The sequence below is a fragment of the Talpa europaea genome, assembly GCF_964194135.1.
Source record: "Talpa europaea genome assembly, chromosome: 4".
NCBI lineage: Eukaryota > Metazoa > Chordata > Mammalia > Eulipotyphla > Talpidae > Talpa > Talpa europaea.
Window position 1 is genome coordinate 60,884,964 of NC_140070.1, and position 17,610 is coordinate 60,902,573.

At 37.8% G+C, this 17,610-nt stretch overlaps 1 protein-coding gene across 2 annotated transcripts in view; it reads left to right on the forward strand.

Annotated features, from left to right (window-relative positions):
* RNF13 (ring finger protein 13) overlaps positions 1 to 17,610 on the forward strand; it is a gene marked incomplete at its 5' end in the record, with an annotated part of 119,797 nt that overhangs the window by 25,066 nt on the left and 77,121 nt on the right. The window lies entirely within an intron of this gene.

Below are 17,610 nucleotides of genomic sequence, written 5' to 3' on the forward strand. Positions count from 1 at the left end.
CCATAATAAATAGTAAAAAATAATATTTTTTGCAAAATTTTATCACTTTACTAAATAGTCCTCTGGTTTTCCTTTCTAGGCTTACCTTGCATTATCCCCTCCTAGGCCTGCAGGCAAATATATTATGTGGTGTTTCCAGAATTGAACCTTTAAGTCAGTAGTGATAAACAACTAGATATGACTTTATGTAGAAATTAAAATGCAAATTGTCTCAGTCATTTAAAATCATTATTTTTTTTCTACTTTTCTCTATATTGCTACAAAGTAATTTATAGCAATTATTAATGCATTTAAGAATCAGTCATGTTGAAAAGATTGTACTGAAGGAACATGTTCAAGAATACTTGGTGGGGGCCTTCCCTGGTGGCTCAGTGGTTGAGCACTGGGCTGCGAAGCTGCCCGCAGCCTCTGCAGCACCAGTTTGATCCCCGGTCACCGGAGAGGGTCCCACATGGTGAGCAGACCTCTCCTGCCGTGCCTGCTGCCCCCCTCAGCAGTGTGTTTCGTCAGTCTGCCTGTTCTGTTCCCTGCTCTGGCTCTGGTGAATTCTCTCACCCTCCCGCGCTTCTGACTGTACCCAGTGCTTGTATAAATAAATAAATAAATCTTTAAAAAAAAAAAAAAGGAAAAAAAGAATACTTGTGGATGAACACATTTCTACCCATATATGAGTCAAATAGCTTTATGTTAATAGTTTGTTAATTTACATTATTCCTTCCTTCCACCCTTATTTGATAAAAATGCCTGTGTTTTAACAACTGTGTTCCTTTTTAAACATAATTTATTCAATAATAAAATGATTTAAAAAATTTCCTACTTTTACTAGGAAAATAATAATTAACAAACAGAAGAAAGTGAAAAATAGTAAACTACATGTACTTTACCCTAATCAACTGAAGATGTGTAATGCTAGTAACTTCATTTGTAAATATCTTCCCCACACAATGTTTTGCGTCACAATCAATATAATCAGTTTACTCAGATACTTATAAATAAAGCTGAATCTAAAGAAAAAGGGAGAGATAACTTAAAACATTGAACCCCTGTTAATGATAGTGAAAGTGTCACTGGAGTCTAATACTGTTTGCTGTGGTGTAGGTCTTCTCAGGTGGCCTGTTGTGATCCTAAAAACAACTTGCAGGAAGGAATGGAGTTGGAATGGGATTTAATATTGGCAGAATTGCTTGCCATAGTCCTAGGTCTTATTTTGACAGTAAATATATGTTACTGAACTGTTCTCAGGAATTTTTATTCTGTAGATAGAATTAATAGTTTTTACATTTACATAGGAGTTCTCCACTTGCCTCATCCTTATCTGTATTATTTAGTCACTTGAGAAAGATTCTACTTAACTTCTTTAGGATTAAAAAGATTATAGCCAGATTTTGTGAAATATCTCTATTCATAATATGTAACTAAATGAATATCTCATTACTCACTATACAGTTTGAGAGATCTACTTTACTAGTTACTGTTAATTACTTTAATCAGACTTCATTACTTTATTTGATGAAAATATTTATATTTTAAATTACCTTTACAGATAGTATTAAATGAGTATTCATATCTGATTTTCATGAGGGACTTTCCTATTTATAATTTTTTTTTACAAAAATTTCTAATGTTTTAATAACATGATGATGTGCCATAAAGTGATAGCTTATTAAAGCTGCCTTTTTTTTTTTTAACCTTCTTTTTAAAAATGCTTGCAGTGGAAATCATTCTAAAGGCAGTGTAAACCCCAACATCAGTGTGTGTTTTCTATTTATTTTTTGTAGATTCTTTTTGTTCCATGGTATTATTTCCCCCTTGATTGCTTGATTGCTTGATTCTAGTCTAAGTCAGTGAGTATTTCTTTTCTAACTTTAGGTTCTTTGGCATAGAATTATGTTGTATACATTTCTGTATATTGAGATTTTAACACAGTACCTAGAATACCAGAATGTTTAGGCATTAAAGGAGGAGTAAATTTATAGATCTGTCACTTGGAGGCACTGGACATCATAAAATTCTCATTGTAATTGCTTCGTCAGTTATTTTTCAAGTATAATAGGTGTCTTTGCCATTATTTGAAAATCCCTTCTAGTCTGATAGCAAGTCCAGAGAATTATCGTTTTGATATACAAAATATTCCTACAAAAAGCTTTATTTCCAGTGGTGTTTAGGTTGAAATGGAGTCGTCTCTGAGTATTAGGAGAGAAATAATTAAGATTTTACTGAATATGATCCTGTCGGTATACCAAACACATGAACTTAGTTCTGATCCTTCAGTTTTTCCCTTTTATTTTGTTGTTTAATTTTTGTTAAGAAATCGTTGGTTTGCAACACTGTGCATGGTTTTGAGGTATAGCTTCAGATCTTTTCAGATGTATGTTACCAACACACACCCATCACCAAAAAACTCTGTAATTTTCTATCATAGTAATTTGGACCACCTCCCCACTTTGGTTCCTACCTCTGACTTTTCCCCTGTGGAGTTTCTACAGTCAGATTTCTTGGTTTGTTTTGGCTTAGTTTTGAATGTTCATTTGTTTCTCTATATTCTACAAATGAGTGAAATCATCCAGTATTTGTCTTTTTCCTTATGACTGATTTTGCTTAGCATCGTCCCTTCCAGTTCTTTCCACATTGTTGCAAATGGCAAGATTTCATCTTTTTTTATATGTGAGTAGATGAAGTATACATATTGCATCTTCCTAATCCACTCATCTGTCATGGGGCATTTAGGTTGTTCTATAACATTGCTATTGTAAATAGTGCTGCAATGAACATGGGAGTACATATATCACTTCAAATTTTTGATTTTGTATTGGGAATTGCTGGAACCCTTGGCAGATCTGTTTTTAATATTTCAATTAAAATTCATTTTGTCTTCATAGGGGCTGCTGGATCAGTTTGCATTCCCACCAGCATTAACAAGAGTTCCTTTTTTCCTACACCTTGGCCAACACTTGTTTCTTGTCTTCTGATATGGCCCATTCTCACATGTGGTGGGGGCTATCTCATTGTGGTTTTAATTTGCATTTCTTTGTAGATTTTACATATTTGCCTCTTGTCAGATGTATGATGGGCTAATATATTCTCCTCTGTGGAAGTGTCTTTTTATTTTAATGATAGTTTCTTTCATTGTCCAGAAGCTTTTTAGTTTGATGTAATCCCAGTTGTTTCTCTCTCTCTCTCTTTTTATTTTTGCATAGAAGAACTGGGGTATAGACCAGAGGTGTGGGGGTGAGAGCATTATCTAGAGTGGGGAGCAGAACAGGCAGATTTACTGAAATAACACTGCTGAGGGGAGCAGTGGGCAAAACAGGAAAGGTATGCTGTGCCATGTGGCTTAGGCTGTGCAGTGCTATCACTGAGATTTAACCCCTGGGCCACCAGGGAGGCCCATCCCAGTTGTTTTTATTGCTTTTGTTTCCCTAGTTCTTAGAATCCAGACCCTAAAAATATATATATATATATATTATTTTTTTTTAATTTTTATTTTATCATTTTTTTTTTAAGGTTGGGATAGATTTAGTAAATATATGCCTATTTTTGGGAAATTTCTTTTTTTTATTTTAACATTTATCATTTTTTAGACAATATTTGCTACTCCCTATCCCCTCAGATTGAGTCCCCACAGTTTCCTTCATCAGTGCACCCATGCATGATCACCTCAGTGCCCTGTGCTCTGCCCTCCCTCCTCTGATCCGTCTCCCTCCTCCCCTACAGTGTGCCTCTGATATATAATTGTCTGTTTTTGCTTTGTTGGGTTTTGTACTATAGTTATTTTTTTACACTGATGTCTTATCAGGTTCCCCTATATTCTTGCTATAAGTGAAACCATCTGATATTTTTCTTTTTCCTTCTAGCTTATTTCACTGAGCATAATTCCTTCTAGCTCCATCCACATTGCTGTGAATGACATCAGTTTATCTTTTTTCATTGCTGAATAATATTCCACTGTGTATATATACCATCTCTTCTTGATCCAGTCATCTGTTTTGGGGCATTTGAGTTTTTTCCAGGTTTTACCCGCTGTAAATAGTGCTGCAATAAACATAGGGGTACGGGTATTCTTTTGAATCAGTGTTTTTGTGTGCTTTGGGTAGATCCCTAGTAGTGGAATTGCTGGGTTGTATGGTAGCTCCATTTTTCGTAGACTGAGGAACCTCCAAATAACTCTTCATAGTGATTGTACCAGTTTGCACTCCCACCAGCAATGTAGGAGAGTTCCTTTTTCACCACATCCTCAGCAACATTTGTTGTTGCTTGCTTTTTTGATATGTGCCATTCTTACTGGTATAAGGTGGTATCTCAATGTGATTTTGATTTGCGTTTCCCTGATTATAAGGGATGTTGAACATTTTTTCATATGCCTGTTGGCCATTTGCATTTCCCCTTTGGAGAAATGTCTTTTAAGTTCTTCTGCCCATTTCTTTTCTTTTTTTTTTTTTAATTTTTTTAAATAATAAATTTTATTTTTATATTCCATACAATTTCAACATACAATTTCAACCGCCCCATTCTGACCCCAATCCCTCCCTCCCGCCCCTCCACCCCCCCCAAAAGTGTCTCTGGTTCATAGTTTTTTGTTGATTTTGATTTTCACTTTCTTATACTTATTCATTTTCCTGGTCCCTTATTTAAGTTATCTAGATTCCTGCTATGAGTGAGACCATCCGGTATTTTTCTTTTTCTTTCTGGCTTATTTCGCTGAGCATTATCCCTTCCAGTGCCATCCATGTTGCTGCAAATTGCATGTGTTTATCTTTTTTGAATGCTGAGTAATATTCCATGGTATATATGTACCACATCTTCTTGATCCAGTCATCTATTTTTGGGCATTTGGGCTGTTTCCAAAGCTTAGCTATTGTAAACAGTGCTGCTATAAACATAGGGGTGCAGGTGTTCTTTGGAATTGATGTTTCTGTGTCCTTTAGGTAAATACCTCGGAGTGGACTTGCTGGATCATATGGAAACTCTATGTTTAGTAGGTTGAGGAATCTCCACACAGCTCTCCATAGTGGTTGGACCAGTTTGCACTCCCACCAACAGTGTAGGAGAGTTCCTTTTTCTCCACACCCTCACCAACATTTGTTGTTGCTAGTTTTTTAATATGTGCCATTCTCACTGGTGTAAGATGGTATCTCATGGTAGTTTTGATTTGCATTTCCCTGATTGCAAGTGATGTTGAACATTTTTTCATATGCCTGTTGGCCATTTGCATTTCTTCTTCAGAGAAGTTTCTTTTTAGCTCTTCTGCCCATTTTTTGACTGGATTATTTTCTTTGTTGTTGTTGAGTCTCATCAGCTCTTTGCAGATTTTTGTGATCAGTCCTTTATCATTAGTGTTGTGTGCAAAAATGTTCTCCCAGTTGGTGGGGTTTCTCTTTGTTTTTGTTATTGTCTCTTTTGCTGTGCAGAAGCTCTTTAATTTGATGTAGTCCCAGCTGTTTATCTTTGCCTTCACTATCACTGCTTTGGGTGATGTGTCTGTTAAGATGTCTTTGATGTGCAAATCACGTAGTGTTTTGCCTATATTTTCTTCTATGTATTTTATGGTTTCAGGTCTTATGTCTAGTTCTTTAATCCATTTTGAGTTGATTTTTTGTGTATGGTGTGAGGTAGTGGTCAAGCTTCATTCTTTTGCATGTAGGGACCCAGTTTTCCCAGCACCATTTACTGAACAAACTTTCTTTGCTCCAGTGCATATTCTTTGCTCCTTTGTCAAAGATTGGTTGATCATAAATCTTTGGGTTTATTTCTGGATTTTCTATTCTATTCCATTGGTCTGTATGTCTGTTCTTGTTCCAATACCATGCAGTTTTGATGATTATGGCTTTGTAGTATAGTTTGAAGTCTGGGAGTGTGATGCCTCCATTCCCTTCTTTTTTTTTCAGGAGATCTTTGGCTATTCGGGGTTTTTGGTGATTCCATATGAATTTCATCAATAATTGTTCTATTTCTTTGAAGAATAACATTGAGATTTTGATTGGAATAGCATTGAATCTGTAGATTGCTTTTGGTAGGATGGTCATTTTAATAATGTTTATTCTTCCAATCCATGAGCAGGGGATGTCTTTCCATTTCTTTGTGTCTTCTTCTATTTCTTTTAACAGTGTTTTATAGTTTTCTTTGTATAGGTCCTTTACCTCTTTTGTTAGATTTATTCCCAAATATTGGATTTTTTTTGTTTCGATAATAAAAGGGATAGTTTTTTTTATTTCTTCTTCTTCAGATTTATTGTTTGTGTATAGGAAGGCTACTGACTTTTGCGTGTTGATTTTGTATCCTGCCATTTTACTGAACTGATAGATGAGTTGAATTAGTTTTTCTGTGGAGTTTTTGGGGTTCTCTATGTATATTATCATATCATCTGCAAATAGTGATAGTTTGACTTCTTCTTTTCCTATTTGGATTCCTTGTATGTCTTTCTCTTGTCTTATTGCTCTGGCTAGGACTTCCAGTATTATATTGAAAAGCAGTGGTGAGAGTGGACATCCTTGTCTTGTTCCAGATCTTAACGGAATTGCTTTCAGCTTTTCACCATTGAGAATGATACTGGCTGTTGGCTTGTCATAGATGGCCTTTATGATGTTGAGGTATGTTCCTTGTATCTCATAAATTTCAAGGGCTTTTATCATGAATGGGTGTTGCACTATGTTGAAAGCTTTCTCAGCATCTATTGATACTATCATATGGTTTTTATATTTCTTTTTGTTGATGTGTTGGACAACGTTGATTGATTTTCGGATGTTAAGCCATCCTTGTGTCCCTGGAATGAATCCTACTTGGTCGTGGTGAATTATCTTATGGATACATTGTTGGATTCTGATAGCTAAAATTTTATTGAGGATTTTTGCATCAGTGTTCATTAGGGAGATTGGCCTGTAGTTTTCCTTTTTTGTGTTGTCCTTATTTGGTTTTGGTATTAGTGTAATGTTGGCTTCATATAACGTGTTTGGTATTATCCCTTCCTTCTCAGTTTTTTGGAAGAGTTTGTGAAGGATAGGCACTAATTCATCTCTGAATGTTTGGTAGAATTCATTTGTAAATCCATCAGGTCCTGGGCTTTTGTTTTTGGGGAGGTTTTTGATTACCATTTCAATTTCGCTGCTTGTAATTGGTCTGTTTAGATGTTCTGTTTCTTCTTTATCTAGCTTTGGATGATTGTAGAGTTGTAGGAATTTGTCCATCTCCTCTAGATTGTTGAACTTGTTTCCATATAACTGTTCATAGTAGTTACTGATTATTCTTTTGATTTCTGCTGTGTCTGTTGTGATTTCTTCTCTTTCATTTATGATCCTGTTTATTTGTTGCTTTCTCCCTTTTTTCCTTTGTGAGCCTGGCTAGGGGTTTGTCTATTTTATTGATTTTTTTGAAGAAACAGCTCTTGGTTTTGTTGATGTTTTGGATTGTTTTTTTTAGTTTCAATTTCATTTATTTCTGCTTTGGTTTTTATTATTTCTTTTCTTCTACTGGTTTTGGGTTTTTTTTGTTGTTCTTTTTCTAGATCTTTGAGCTTCGAGATTAGGTTGTTTCTTTGAGTTCTTTCTTGTTTCTTGATGTGAGCTTCTATTGCTATATATTTTCCTCTTATTACTGCTTTTGCTGCATCCCTTACATTTAGGATATTGATGTCCTCCTTGTCATTCAATTCAAGGAATTTTTTAATTTCCTCTTTGATCTCCTCATTAGTCCAGTGGTCTTCCAGTAGTGTGGTTTTAAGTCTCCATGAGGTAGGATAGTTCCTTGCCTTCTTTTTATGGTTTATTTCTAGTTTGATGCCTTCATGGTAAGAAAAGATGGTTGATATGATTTCAATCTTGGTGTATCTGTTGATGTTTGTCTTGTGCCCCAGTATGTGATCGATCCTGGAGAATGATCCGTGTGCGCTTGAGAAAAATGTGTACTCCGTTTTTTTTAGATTTAGTGTTCCTTAAATGTCTGTTAAGCCCAAATGTTTTCGGTCCTTATTTACAGCTTTTGTTTCTTTACTTATTTTTTGTCTTGTTGATCTATCCATTGTTGATAGTGGTGTGTTGAAGTCTCCCACTATGTATGTGTTCTCTCTGATATCTGTTTTCAGAGATGACAACAGTTGTCTGATATATTTTGGTGCTCCTTCGTTTGGTGAGTATATGTTGATGAGTGTTATTTTTTCTTGAAGTATTGTCCCCTTGATCATAATGTAGTGACTGTTGGGGTCTCTTTTTATTTTTTTGAGTTTGAAATCTTTTTTATCTGATATAAGTATAGCTGTTCCTGCCTTCTTTTTTGGTCTATTTGCTTGTAGGATTGTTTTCCATCCTTTAACTTTGAGTCTATTTTTATCTTTTGTAGCTAAATGTGTTTCCTCGAGACAGCAAAGGTTGGGTTTTGTTTCTTAATTCTGGCTGCAACTCTGTGTCTTTTTATTGAAGAGTTTAGTCCATTTACATTTAGAATTAATATTGATATGTTAGCATCTGTATTTGCCATTGTGTTTGTCTTTCCTTTGATTTTATTTATTCTTTTAATAACTTTTTTTTTTGGCCTTCTTTCGTTGTTATTCGTCCCTCTGAGGTTCTGACTTTAGGATTCCTTGTAGTATTTTTTGGAGTGGGGGTTTAGGGGTAATGAAATTCCAGAGTTTCTGTTTGTGTGGGAAGGTCCTTATTCTTTCTTCATAGAGGAAGGAGAGCTTTGCGGGATAGAGTATTCTTGGTTGGCATCTGTTTTCTTGGAGTCTGTTGATTATGTCCTTCCACTCTCTCCTTGCCCGTAGTGTTTCTTCAGAGAAGTCTGATGTCAGCCTGAATGGTTTTCCTTTGAATGTTATCTGTTTCTTCCCTCTTGTCAGCTTCATTATTTTTTCCTTGTCCTGGATTCTTGGGAGCTTTACTATTATTTGTCTTGCTGTAGTTTTCCTTTCGTCGTGGAAGTTTGGTGTTCTTCTTGCTTCTTGTATATCAATTTTCAGCTCCTTCTTCACATTTGGGAAGTTCTCTTCAATTATCTCTTTAAATATTTTCTCTGTTCCTACATCTCTCTCCTCTCCTTCTGGTATTCCTATGACTCTTATATTTCCTTTCCTCATGGAGTCAGATAGTTCCCGAAGTCTTTCTTCTTTCTTTTTCCTTCGTACTTCTCTTTCCTTTTCTGTTTTGGTTCTTTTTATTTCTGTGTCTTCAAGAGTACTTATTCGTTCTTCCATTTCATCTATTCTGCTTTCATTGCTTTTCCCAGAGTTCTTTAGTTCCTCCATTAATTCTTTGATCTCCTGCGTTTCTTTTGCTTCCCTCTTTAAGGACTCAATTTCATTCTTCTGACCATTGTTTTCCCTCTTTAGGGACTCAATTTCCTTCTTCTGATCATTGTTTTCCTTTATGACGTCTGTCAGTTTTTTAATCATGGCAATTTTAAATTCTCTTTCTGGAAGGCTCAGAAGTTCTTCCAAGTTACTGTCGTTGCAATCTGGGAGGTGGTTTTCTTTCTGTGGTGTGCTTTTTTCCTGAGGGGTTGTTAGGTTGCGTGTGGTTCTTCTACTCCCTACTGTCTGTTTTCTAATTTGTCGTATGCATTGGGACACTGTGTTGCTGGTACTGGCCGGCATCTTGGGTGAGTGTCTCCGCTCCCCTCTGGCTCCTCCAGGAGCCATCTGTCGGTTTCAAGCAGTCTTTACTGAAGAAAGGTCCCTGTTCTAAAATGGCGATGTGGGGACACACTCCCCTGTGTGCTTGGTCTGCCCCGGGGGTGGGTTCCCGCTCCCCCTCTGTGTTTGGACTGCAGGCCAGAAGGGGCCTGGCATGGGCGAGCTTCCCTGCTCACCTCTGGCTCCTGAGGGAGCCTTCTGCAGTTAGTCTTTACTGAAAAAATGTCCCTGTTCTAAAATGGTGATGCAGGATGCAGTCCCTGCGCGTCTGGTCTCAGGCACACTCTTCTGTGTGCCTGGTCTGCCCTGGCCGTGGGTGCCCGCTCCCCCTGTGGGCTCAGACTGCTCGTCTGATGGGGCCTGGGGTGGGCTAACTTCCCAGCTGGCCACGGGCTCCTCCAGGAGCCTTCTGCCAGTCAAGCAGTCTTTTCTGAAGAAAGGTGTTAGTGACTTTTTTTCTGGTCGCTAGGTGGCACCAGAGATCTCTCCTAGAGCCCTTGGGGAGCTGTGTTTTTTCACCCGGCTGGCCCAGGGCTGTGTGCAGGTCTCCTGGGGTCTCTTTTGTTCTCTAATGGCGCCTGGAGCCGTTCGCTCCCCTCTGCAGGGAATCCTGCAGGGTTCTCTGCACCTCCCGTTCATGGGGTGTGGTGGCTGAAATAGTTCCTTTCCACTCACAGTCCCGCTTGATGCGTATTTTGTTCTTGTTGGTCGTTTTAGTTTGTTGTTTTCCTCCTCTCTGCTGGTTGGAGAGTGCCGACTTTGTGGGTGGGGGAGGGTAGCAGGGTTCTGAGCTTTCCTCCCTTCTAGTCCTCTTTTATGGCAACTTTCTTCTTCGGGTGGTTTGCTGGAGTCGTCTGTTTATCTTCAGTGTCCCAGTTCTCACTGGGACCTGCCGCTTTTCCTCCCTATTAACTTGTTTTTTAATGGGAGATCTTACTCGCAGGGTCTCCTCGCTGCCATGTTGCTCCGCCCTCCTCTCTTCTGCCCATTTCTTGACTGGATCGTTTATATTGTTTTTGTTGAGTCCTGTGAGTTCTTTGTATATCTTTGTGATCAGTCCCTTATCAGTTGACTGCGGTGCAAAGATTTTTTCCCAAAGGGTGTTTCTGCTTTGGTTAATGTCTCTTTTGCTGTTCAGAAGCTTTTTAGTTTGATGTAATCCCAGATTTTTATCTTTGCATTTGCTATCACTGCTTTAGGTGATGAGTCCTTGTAGATGTTATTGCGATGTATGTCTTGTAGTGTTTTATCTATATTTTCTTCTATATATTCTATGGATTCTATGGTTTCAGGTCTTATGTCCAGTTCTTTTATCCATTTTGAGTTGATTTTTGCGCATTGTGAGAGGGAGTGGTCTAGTTTCATTTTTTTGCATGTGGTGGTGCAGTTTTCCCAGCACCATTTATTGAGCAAACTGGCCATGCTCTTTGCTCCTTTGTCAAAGATCTGTTGTCCATATAAGTGTGGGTTTATTTCTGGGCTCTGTATTCGGTTCCATTGGTTTGTGTGTCTGTTTTTGTTCCAGTACCAACTGTTTTAGTTATTATGGCTCTGTAGTATAGCTTGAAGTTTGGAAGTGTGATACCTCCTTTCTCCTTTGTTTTCATCAGTAAGGCTTTGGCTATGCATGATTTTTTGTGGTTCCATATGAATTTCAGTAGTATTTATTCTATTTCTTTGAAGAATATCATTGAAATTTTTGTTGGAATAGTGTTGAATCTGTATATTGCTTTTGGGAGGATGGCCATTTTAATAATGTTTATTCTTCCAATCCATGAGCATGGATGTTTTCCCATTTCTTTGTGGCTTCTTCTATTTCTTTTAACAGTGTTTTATAATTTTCTTTGTATAGGTCCTTCACCTCTTTTGTTAGGTTTATTCCCAAGTATTTGATTTTTTTTTGTTTCAATCATAAAAGGGATTGATTGTGTATAGGAAGGCTGCTGACCTTTGTGTGTTTATTTTGTATTCTGCTACTTTACTGAACTGGTTGATTATTTCGAGTAGTATTTCTGTGGAGTTTTTAGGGTTCTCTATGTATATTATCATATCATCTGCAAATGATGATAGTTTTACTTCTTCTTTTCCTATTTGGATTCCTTGTATGTCTTTCTCTTGTCTTATTGCCATGGCTAGGACCTCCAGTACTATATTGAAGAGCAGAGGTGAGAGAGGACATCCTTGTCTTGTTCCTGATCTTAAAGGAAAGGCTTTCAGCTTTTCACCATTGAGAATAATATTGGTGGTGGGTTTGTCATATATGGCTGCTATCATGTTAAGGTATGTTCCTTCTACCCTGAGAATTTCAAGGACCTTCATCATAAATGGATGTTGGACTTATTTGAATGCTTTCTCGGCATCTGTTGATATGATTATAATGATTTTTATTTGTCTTTTTGTTGATGTGTTAGATTACAGATGAATTTTCATATGTTGAACCATCCTTGTGCCCCTGGGATGAATCCCACTTGATCGTGGTGTATTATCCCTTTGATGCATTGTTGGATTCTGTTGGCAAGGATTTTGCTGAGAATTTTTGCCTCAGTGTTCATTAGAGAGATTGGCCTGTAATTTTTTTTTTTTCTGGTGCTGTCTTTGTGTGGTTTTGGTATTAGTGTAATGTTGGCTTCGTTAGAATGTATTTGGTAGTATTCCTTCTTTTTCAATTTTTGAAAGAGTTTGTGTGTGACAGGTAGTAATTCACTGCTGAACATTTGATAGAATTCATTTTTGAAGCCATCTGGACCTGGGCTTTTGTTTTTGGGGAGAGTTTTGTTTATTGCCTCAATTTCGCTGCTTGTAATTGGTCTGTTTAATTGTTTTATTTCTTCTTTGTCCAGCTTTAGATGATTATATCGTTTTAGGAATTTGTCCATCTCTTCTAGATTGTTGAATTTGTTTGCATATAAGTGTTCATAGTAATCTCTATTCTTTTGATTTCTACTGAGTCTGGCGTGATTTCTTCTCTATTTATGTGTTTTCTCCCATTTTTTTCTTTGTGAGCCTGCCTAGAGGTTTGTCTATTTTATCTTTTCAAAGAACCAACTTTTGGTTTCATTGATCTTTTGGATTGTTTTTTTAATTTCCATTTTGTTTATTTCTGCTCTGATTTTTATTATTTCCTTTCTTTTACTGGCTTTAGGTTTTTTTTTTGTTCTTCTTTTTCTAGCTCTTTGAGATGTGAGATTAGGTTGTTTCTTAAGCTCACTATTATTTCTTGATGTGAGCCTGTATTGCTATGTACTTTCTCTCTTATTACTACTTTTGCTGCATCCCATACATTCTGGAAAGTGGTGTCCTCCTTGTTGTTCATCTGAAAGTATTTTTTAATTTCTTCTTTCATCTCCTCATTAGTTCAGTGGTCTTCCAGTAGTGTGGATTTCAGTCTCCATGAAGTGGGAGGGTTCCTTCTTTTCTTTTCATGATTTATTTCTAATTTGATGCCTTTATGATTGGAGAAGATAGTTGGAATGATTTTGGTCTTCATGTATCTGTTGATGTTTGTCTTGTGGTCCTGTATGTGATCAATTCTGGAGAATAATCCGTGTGCACTTGAGAAAAATGTGTACTCAGATTTTTTTGGGTGCAGTTTCCTATAGATGTCTGTTAAGTACATGAGTCCTATGTTTTTATTTAGGACTCTAGTGTCTTTGTTTATTCTTTGTCTCGTTGATCTGTCCATTAGTGAGAGTGGGATGTTGAAGTCTCCCACTATATATGTATTTTCTTTAATGTCTGTTTTCAGAGCTGATAATAATTGTCTAATATATTTTGGTGCACATTCATTTGATGAGTATATGTTGATGAGTGTTATTTTTTCCTGGTGTATTGTCCCATTGATCATAATGTATTGTCCATCTTTGTCTCTTTTTACTTTTTTTATTTGAAGTCTATTTCATCTGATATAAGTATAGCTGTTCCTGCCTTCTTTTTTGGTCCATTTGCTTGTAGGCTTGTTTTCCAACCGTTTACTTTCTGTCTATGTTTATCTTTTGTGGTTAAATGTGTTTCCTGGAGACAGAAGGTTGGATTTTTTTTTTTTTTAATCCAGCCTGCTACTCTGTGTCTTTTTATTGATGAGTTTAACCCATTTACATTTAGAGTTAATATTGATATTTTGGCATCTGTGTTTGCCATTTTGTTTGTCTTTTTGTGATTTTATTCCTTGCTTTATTCTGTCGTTCTTGTTCATTCTTTTGTTGCTTTTGGCTTTAGGACTTCTTGTAGAATATTTTGGAGTGGGAGTTTAGTTGTAATGAATTTCTGGAGTTTCTTTTTGTCTGAGAAGGTCCATATATTTTCTTCATAGAGGAAGGGGAGCTTTGCAGGGTAAAGTATGCTTGGTCAGCATTTGCTGTGTTAAAGTTTGTTGAATATGTTACTCCATTCTCTTTTTGCCTGTAGGGTTTCTCTGGAGAAGTCTGAAGTTAACCTGATTGGTTTTCCCTTATAAGTTATCTGTTTCTTCCCCCTTGCCAGTTTCATTATTTTTTCCTTGTCTTGAACTCTTGCAAGGTTTATTGTTATGTGTCTTGCTGTAGTTTTCTTTTCATTTTGGTAATTGGGTATTCTTCTTGCTTCTTGTATGTCTTTATTCGTTTCCTTTTTCTTGCTTGCGAAGCTTTCTTCAATTATCTCCTTGAATAGTTTCTCAGTTCCTTTGTCTCTCTCCTTGCCTTCTGGAATGCCTATAACTCTTACATTTCCTCTCTTCATGGAGTCTGATGATTGGTGAAGAATGTCCTCATACTTCTTCTTTTACACTTCTTTCTCCTTTTTTCTTCTGGCTCTTTTTATTTCTGTATATTCGAGAGTACTGATCCGATCTTCCATTTCATTGATTCTGTTTTCGTTGCTTTACCCAGAGTACTTTATCTCCTCTAGTGATCTTTTAATCTCCTGCATTTCTTTCCTTTCTTGAGGTCTCAATTTCATTCTTCAGTTCAGTGATTGTTTGTCTCAAATCATTTTTTTCCTTTTCATTTTCTTTCTGCTTTTTAATTATGATGATCATTAATTCTCTGTTTGACAGGTCGAGAAGTTCTTCCATGTCATTGTTGAGCTCTGGTGACTGTTTTTCTTTTTTGTGGTGTGTCCTCCTCCTGCGGGCTTTACTTGGTTATTTACATTTTTCCTTCTCCCTGCTGTTTGCTTTCTAATTATTTCAGTGAGTTGGGATGTTGTGCCACTGGTGTTGGTGGGCATCTCTTTGCGGTGCTCCGTCAGTTGTGTCAGAAACTGTTTATCAGGCTGAGTCCAGCACTTCATGCTATAACTCCACCAGGGTGTTGATGCTGTGTTGCTGGGCACTGTCACTTACAATTCCCTCCCTCTGTATTTACTCAGTTCCAGCAGAGAATCAGCTAGTTGGTAATTTTGTTGTGATCACTAGGTGGTGCCGGAGACCTGTACTTGCTGTAATTGCTGACCTGTGCTTTCTCCCATTGGTTTTCTGAGAAATGGAGGCGGGTAGGGGAGCACCTCAACACAGGGCTATTGTTCAAGCTGGGTGGTGTGTTTGCCTCCTGTTCATCTAGTGCTGTACCCCAGCTGTGTGGATCCCGGGCTGAATTCTGCACTCTAGGTCTCAATTCCAGTGCTATCAGCTGCAAAACGCTGGCTGTCACCCTGTGCAGTGCCCACCTTATGGTGCGTCCCACATCCTGGATCCTGCGCCTGGCTCTCTGTCCAGAATGGAGTCTTGCTCCACACCTTGTTTCCCTTCTTACCCTGGTTTTCGTGGCCCACCCCTCTTGGAGCCTGAGGGTGATTTTGGGATCCCTGACTTCCACCTTTCAGGAAGTTGATGATTTTGTTCTGGTCACCAGGTGGACCAGAGATCTTTCCTAGTATCCTTACAGAACTATGTTCTTTTTCCCGTGGGTCCCTAGGGAACAGAGTGGGGATGGTGTGGAGTGACTCAACAGTGTGGGGTTCTGTGTCTCTCCTCTGCCCCGCCATCATGAGGATTCCATGCCCTGAATTTCATGCCCTGGTTCAGTTCTGAAGGCCTCAGACCTGGACGTGGGCGGTAGCCCATTTCATTGTCTGCAGAAATGGCGCCTTTTCCACTCTGCTCCTGTTCCCGGGTGCCTGGTTTTTGATTACTCAGTGAGGGTCATTCACCTCTGTCAATTCCCATGTGTCTCCCCAGGAACCTAGATCGTGGGCATGGGGATCTGGGCAGCCATGATCCAGGTATGCTTTTCCAGGGTGTGTGCTTTTTCCCACAAGCTTACAGGCTTGCCTTGGGCTATTTGTAGGTCTCTGCACAGAGTCCTTACCTTCCTCTAATGGAGCCTGGAGCCATTCTCTCACCTCTGTGGTGATTGCTGCTTGATTCTCCACAATTCCCGTTGGCAGGGTGTGGTGCCTGCAGTAGTTCCTTTCTACTCACAGTCCTGCTTGATCTGTAGTTTGTTCTTGTTCTTGTATTTTTTTTTTTTCCTCTCCTTTCTGTTGGTTGGAGTGTGCCAGCTTTGTGATGGGGGAAGGTAGCAGGGTTCTGAGCTTTCCTCTCTTTTCTTACTCTTTTATGGCAACTTTCCTCTTTGGGCAGTTTTCCAGAGTCATCTGTTTATATTCCATGTCCTGGTTCTCACAGGGACCTGTCCTCCCTATTAATTGTTTTTATGGGTGGACTTACTCAGAGCATTTCTCCGCTGCCATTTTGATCCAAACTCAATTCAATGTTTTTGTGATGATTTTTGTCTTTTTTCGATGTGGTTAACTATAATGATTGATATGGAGATTTTGAGCCATCCTTGGTCATGATGTATGGTCATTGTAATGTATTGTTGAATTTGATTTGCTAAGATTGTGTTGAGGATTTTTCCATTTATAGTCATCATAGATAATGGCCTGTACTTGCTCTGTGTGTGTGTGTGTGTGTGTGTGTGTGTGTGATGTTCTTCACTGCTTTTGATATCTAGTAGTGTTGCCCTTAAAATCTGTTTGGAAATATTTCCTCTTTCTCAATTATTCAGATGAGTTTCAGAAGAAATATTAGTTTCTCTTTGCGGTTTTGATAAAACTCAGTTGTCAAACCATCTGGTCCTGGGCTTTCCTTGTTTTGGAGACTTTTGATTACCATTAATTTCCTTGCTTCTAATTGGTCTGTTCAGATTTTTATTTTTTCCTGACTTAGTCTCGTGAGTCTGGGCTATCCATTTCATTGGCATATAGATGTCCATTGTGTCCTGTGATCCTCTGTTTCGTGATCCTCTGTTTCGATATCTTAACTTCTCTAATTTCTGATTCTCTTTGAGTTTTTCCCTTTTTCTCCCCCATTGTGCCTAGGAAGAGGTTTACATATTTCCCCTCAAGACCCAGCTCTTGATTTCATGCTCTTTTGGACTGTCTTTTTGATTTCTGTTTATTTCTGCTCTAATTTTTAATATCCCTTCTATTAGCTTTTTGATTCATTGTTATTCTTTATCCAGTTCCTTAAGTGTAAGGTTATATCATGTATTTTAAATCCTCCTTCTTTCTTGATATGAGGCTGTGTTGCTGTAAACTTTTTACTTTTACTATTGCTTTGTGTGCCCATAGGTTGTGATAGCTCATCTCTTCATTTTCCTTTATCATCTTAAATTTTCAAATATTTCTTTTTGATTTCCTCATTAACCTAATAATAAAGTATTATATTGTTCAGTGTCTATACATTAGAGGTTTCCCTCTTTGTTTTTGTGGTTGATTTGTAGCTGGATACCATTGATGATACTTGATCTATATCTATATGTTAATGTTCCTGCATTAATTTACACTCATTTAACCCAGTATATAGTCTGTCCTGAAGAATGTTTTATCAATGCATTACCCTATAAATGTTTGTTAAGCTCATCTGGCCTAATTTTTCCTTGAAGATTGCTCTTTCCTTGTTAATTTGCTTTCTGGTTATCTGTCCATTAATGAATGTAGGGTGTTGAAGTCCTCTACCACTATTGTGTTGCTGCCAGTGTCTGTTTCAGATTTAATAGGAGTTTCCCTAT